Consider the following 6,000-nt stretch of genomic DNA (forward strand, 5'->3'; position numbering starts at 1 on the left):
CACAGACGTTCATATAAACACTAAATTCTATGCCTGAGTGCTTTCTATCTAGCATTGAGACAAATGTTCAGCATTTTACTCTCACCAGTCAGAGAGTCTAAAATATTTGAAACTGTAGCCTTTTGTGTTTGTCAATGATCAATATCTGAGTAATATTATTCATAATTAGGCACTAACACACATGGTGTCTTGATGCATGCTCAATCATCTAGATAAGTTAAACCCACAAAGTAGTGTTGGACATAATGTTTTCAGTGGGAGAAATATTTCATCACTCATCCAAGTGACTTCTTCATTCTCAGCTGACTGCAGGTTTCCCCAAACCTTATAAACAGTACATTTGCATAATAACTGAAACCAGCCCAGTGAATGAACAATGGGCTGGGAGGTCAGTTCGTTGATCATTAATATGCAAATTGTCACGACCATTAATCAACAGCCAATGATCAATGGCCATGAGTAACGCATGTTGTCTGGTGCAAAGATTAAGTTCTGACGATGTGCTGCTTATTTGTTTTTATGCTGTAATCTTTATAGTGTAGTACAGAGCAAGATGAAGAAATAATGACTTTTCTATTGACTTTTCCGCAAATATTTACCTACTGTATTGCCGGATTTTAAGTATGTCACAGAATAGCCTGCCCAATCCTCACAACTAAAGCTTGCTCAGCATAAGATGCACAATGTAAAACTTCAAAAAATGCTTTTAAAAATAATCAACAAAATGCAAATTGCTGATTTTATGAAAAACTCAATGGATTAATTAAAAAGAGAAAGAGGAAAAAAGATGTAATTATAGCAGACAGAAATACCAAATAGCTGATTCTTGAACACAGAGTAAACCTTTTATTATGGACAAGGGCATTTCCATGATTTCCATAGAGAGGCACTTTGCATCAGCAGCACCATGCTCCAGTGCTCTGGGAGAGTTTATAGTCCTGAGAGTTGAACACTGGATGACTGACAGCTGTCCTTCATCACAACAGAAGCCACAGAAATCCTCCTCATCAAAAACATGACTTTGATCTGCGTCCTCATCTGGACTCTCCTCTGCTGCTGCTTCACAGGTAAAGTCCAGAGAATCAAACTCCTCTCCTCTATCAACATCTGTCCCTCTGAAATGAAGCCCACAAAACCATGAAGCTGCTTTATGTTTTTGTCTCTGTATCCTCAGAGTCCAGAGGACAGATCACAGTGACTCAGCCTGGAGCAGTGAGCTCTGCTGTGGGAGGATCTGTGAGCATCAAGTGTAGGACCAGTCAGGATGTTGCTGTTTGGAACAACAACCATCTTTTATCCTGGTACCAACAGAAAGATGGAGGAGATCATAAACTGCTCATTTACTTTGCTAGCACTCGATATTCAGGGACTTCAGATCATTTTACAGGCAGTGGATCAAACTCTGACTTCACTCTGACCATCAGTGGAGTCCAGGCTGAAGATGCAGCAGTTTATTACTGTGTAGGTCAGCACTATCCTAACAGTCAGCATCTGTTCACACAGTGAAAAACAGTCGTACAAAAACCTCCCTCAGTCAGACTGAACAGAAACTAAACTGACTGCTGCAGCTGGAAGATACTGCAGAGACTGATACAGTTCACTGAGGACACACACACACACACACACACACACACACACACACACACAAATAAATTTTCTCTCAAAGACAAATATGTGCTTAATAAATTAAAGAACAAAAGTGGGACAGTAACAGAAACCAAGATCAATCTTAGTAATGACCTTTGACCTTAGCAGTGGAAAAAAAGATACTAAATTTATATCAAACCATAAAGATCTGAAGACAAAAATGTGGAAATGTTACTGATCAGCGACGGTCAAAATAAAAACAACACACCTGTGAATTTAAGATTTTACTGTAAACATATCATCAAATATGAACATGAGTGAAAAAACTGCTATTGAACTGAAGGTGTTTTCATATTGAGTATTTGTTCATAATCTTCTCCTTGTTCATTAAATCTTTGTTCTTCAGATTCTTTCTAATCACTCCTTGTATTCGTTGACTCTCCTGTCTGTGAGTTCTCCTCAGAACAAACAGCTCACTCTGCAGGAGGGGGAGATACAGGAGAGGTGGAGGAAGATCTCAGCCTGGACGTCTATTGTCTCGTGTAGTCTGGAAGACGAGTGGATGACGGGGTGGGTGCAGTTTTCTCTGTGGTGGGGTCGGGTGGGCTGTCTCGGGCTCTGTGGGGCCAGGCGGCGCTGCTGTACTGGGCCCGGTCCGGATGGGCCTGGGCCCCCTTTCCCTGGCGGGTTGCAGAGTATGGGGTGCCTACTGGGGTCAGCGGGGGAGCTGGCCACAGGGAGAGGTCACTTGCCCTTCCCTTCCTTCCCTCCCCATCTCCAGCTGCCTCCCTCTTCCCGCTCCACCACAATCACCCACACATGCAGGGCCTTGGGGTAAAGGTGTGTCACCAGGGTGCAGGGGAGGCATCCCCCCCCCTCTGTCCCTTCTGGCTGCCTGTTTCTCAATTTTATCTCACAACTTAGACATTCACATTACTCACACTCTCATTACACATACATATAGGATCTTGGGGGTGGGCACGCTACACGGACTCCAAATTACCATCAGGGTGTACACCTCACCCCTGGCGTCGTTGCCCACCTCTCAATTTTAAATACACGGAGACATTGAGGGCTATCAGGAGGGGCTATACGCTTACCTGCTGCTCTCTGGCAGGTAGCTCCATGCCCTCCTGGGTTTTAAATGCACCTTAGAACACACATGCATCAACACTACATATGAGCGGGCGGAGGGAGGTTTGGAGTCTTCTCACACCCCCGTTCTCTGCGGCCTGCTGGAGCGGGGTGGCCAGGAGGAGGAGTTGGCCGTCCGACTGGGGTCTGGAATGTGGGGCCTCCCTGCTGCTGCGGAGTCGGGGCGGTCTGCATCTCCCCACCGCAGGGAAAAGGGTAACACCACCTGGGTCTGGGTGCAGTTTCCCCCTCCAGGGGCAAGGGTACCTAGACCCGGGGCTTAGAGTACGCTTGGGGAGTGTGATTGTGTGTACAGTGTCTCTTTATGTCTGTCTCTGTGAGTGTTGCGTAATTGCATATGAGAGCATGAGGGTGGGAATGGATGTTTGTATCTGTGTGTATGTCTGTGTCCATATGTCAGGTCGGGTATCAGACGCCACCTCTCTGGGGACATCTCAGGCCCTCCAAGGTTTGGAGGCCTATCTCCCCCCACCACTTCCCCTGCCGGTGGCAGACGCCCTCAGACATCGGTGCATTGGTGGTTCTTTGTGTCCAGGGATGGGTGTCCAGGTACACACCGGCTCACTCCTTGGTGGCTGCTTATCAGGGCCTGGAGCCTGGGGATCGCTCGGGCCACTTCGGGGGTGGGGTCCCCTCGGCCTCTGGGCCTGGGGCTCGGTCACTCAGGCACAGCTGGCTGCCGGCGGAGCTCCCGGGCACGTCACTGCAACCCCCCCTGACTTCTGCTCCGCGGCTGCTGAGTGACCCCTCATCTGGGACTCTCCTCAGCTCTTTCTGGGATAGTGGCGCGGCTGCCCCTCTGTTGGTCTTCCTTGGTCTCTTGTGTTCTGGGGGCCTCTGGATGTCTGGAGTTTTGATCTCCTCCATACCTGCTTCATGCCCTGGTGGACGGGGCTGTGGCCCCCCACACCCTCTAACAGATCATTACATGAAGGAACCTTTTAAAAAACAAGCGCGTCCATGCTCACAGGTGTACACTTTCTTGGCTGCTACCTCAAAGCACATTGTGCGCTGTCGATCTTGTGTACTGCACAATAACATTTAACATTTAGTATCTACTGTTATCTACTTCTAGCTAGTTTATTGTTATGGTGCTGTATTTATTATGTTGCTCTTTTTTGTTTGTTTTCTCTTCTGTTTTTTTTTCTCCATACAGGTGATCCAGGTGTTTTGTTTGTTTTTCTTTCTTTCTTCCCCCCTTTCTCACCATCTCTTCTCCCCTCTATTTTTCTTTGTCTCCCTCTCTTTCTTTCATTCTTTCTCCCTGTCCTATCCCCCAGTCATGTCTGTCCCGTCTGTAACAACCGAAAATAAAATAAAATAAATACATAATTATAATAAAGGTCAATCAAATGGACCAATATGGCGAGGCCATGATGATCCACTTGGTAAAGTAAATCCGCTTGGCATCTTTCTTGGCCTAAAGACAACAATTCTGATGGCTAAAGATCCAAACGGGACAGACAGAAAAAAAGAAAAGAAAAAGAAAGAACAAACAGCTCATAAGAGACACTAAAGACTCTTTCTTCTTTAGACTTGCTTTGTAGTCTGGTGAGACTGTTTCCGTGGCAACCAGGTCCCAGCATTGCTTCATGAACCAGTCTGTCTGGTACAGGTGAGCAACACCACCAGCAACCTACCACACACATTCATGTAACTTTAAATAAACATAAATGTAACCTGTACAATTTTAAAACTCATTTTTCAGCTTTTGCAAAAATGCAGATCACCTTAATGGTTCTTTCAGCCTGTGTTTTATTTTACCAGTGTAAAATAAAGACATCATGTTGTAAAGAAACCGTTGCCTTTGTCATTGCAGTTTCACAGCATTTGAACCCATTTTAAGATTGTATTTTTATCTCATTTACTAAAGACAAAGTGAGAGAACATGTGATATGTAACATGCAATCTTCATGACTCTGACCTCGATAAAAATTTTTATAACATTTATTTATTAAAGTTACATACTTTCCTCAGGGATTGATCAGGTTGCTGGCATGATCTGAGCTGACCAAAACAAATTCCACCTTTCAAAATTTTCTTAGAACCTTCGCCCAACTTTATATAAATTGGATTGTAAGAAAGGCAATCAAAAAATACACATCTTTGTACTCTCTGTTATGGACACAGATCGATAGATCTCTATGGACAGAACAATATGATAGACTCAAATCCAAGCACTCAGTATGGTGCAGTGAAATGCTGAGCAATTGTACCGCCTCAATAATCATTTGTTGTTTGTTACTGCTCACTAAGTTATACAGAAGTGTGTTACATCCTCTCTTACAAGAATGTGTCTTCCCACTCCAACTCCACCCAAGAAAGGGCAAAATCTCTGAGCAAGTGTAAATGCAATGCAGCCGTTTATTGACTTTGGCAGTGAGCTGTGCTAAAATAACAAACAAAAGATCTCTAAAGGTCCCTAATCTTCTCTGCCAAACTAAAAGTAAAAAAAGTCAATTTGTTTCCCTAAACTCCTACTGGAAAAACAAATGAAAACAGGTTTCAACAACAAATGCTCACTGCTATGAGGCTGCTGCAGTGTTCAACATATACCGTCAGAGAAAGGGTTACCTAATTTACAAAAGTATTTACAACTGTCCCAAAAAAGTTGATTTTCTTTCTTTGGACGTGCCATTTTTATTTGGAGAAAGGTTTCTTTACTCATCCAAGTGATGAAACTTTCTCTCTCTGAAGTGCCACCTTGTGGTATGGCATGAAACTACTATGGCTGGGTATCGTCACTGATTTCTAGAATTCCGATTCACAAGGTCCCAAATTGATTCGATTCACGATTCGATTCGATTTGAATCGGGGAAATTTGGCCTGAGAGAGTCAGAAATATTATAATTCTGATCATGCATCAGTACATTTCCATATTTTTATATCTATAAAAAGAAAGCTGACACTTGCGAGACTTTATCAAAGGTGTGAGCATCACAGCAGATTCCTTTGTGTCAAAGTAACTGAGGATAAAACACAGAAAAACATGAAGATGACTTTCCAGGCCTGGGATTTTATAAAAATATTCTGCAGTAGATCAAAAACGAAAAAAAACCATTAATTAACATATGAACATTACCTGATGCTGCTGAAGTGAAGCAGAGCAATCTCTCTGATTGTAATCCAACGGCGGGTCCGCGCTTTGTTTTTAAATCTTTGTGCAGAATCCGTGTACCTGCTCTCTGTTTTAGCTGTTTGGTGGTTGTTGAAATTTGGTGAGGTTTAACCTGAGATTCTGGCATTTCGGGCAAAGTA

Source organism: Oreochromis niloticus, unplaced genomic scaffold (assembly GCF_001858045.2).
Source record: "Oreochromis niloticus isolate F11D_XX unplaced genomic scaffold, O_niloticus_UMD_NMBU tig00000852_pilon, whole genome shotgun sequence".
Classification (NCBI taxonomy): domain Eukaryota; kingdom Metazoa; phylum Chordata; class Actinopteri; order Cichliformes; family Cichlidae; genus Oreochromis; species Oreochromis niloticus.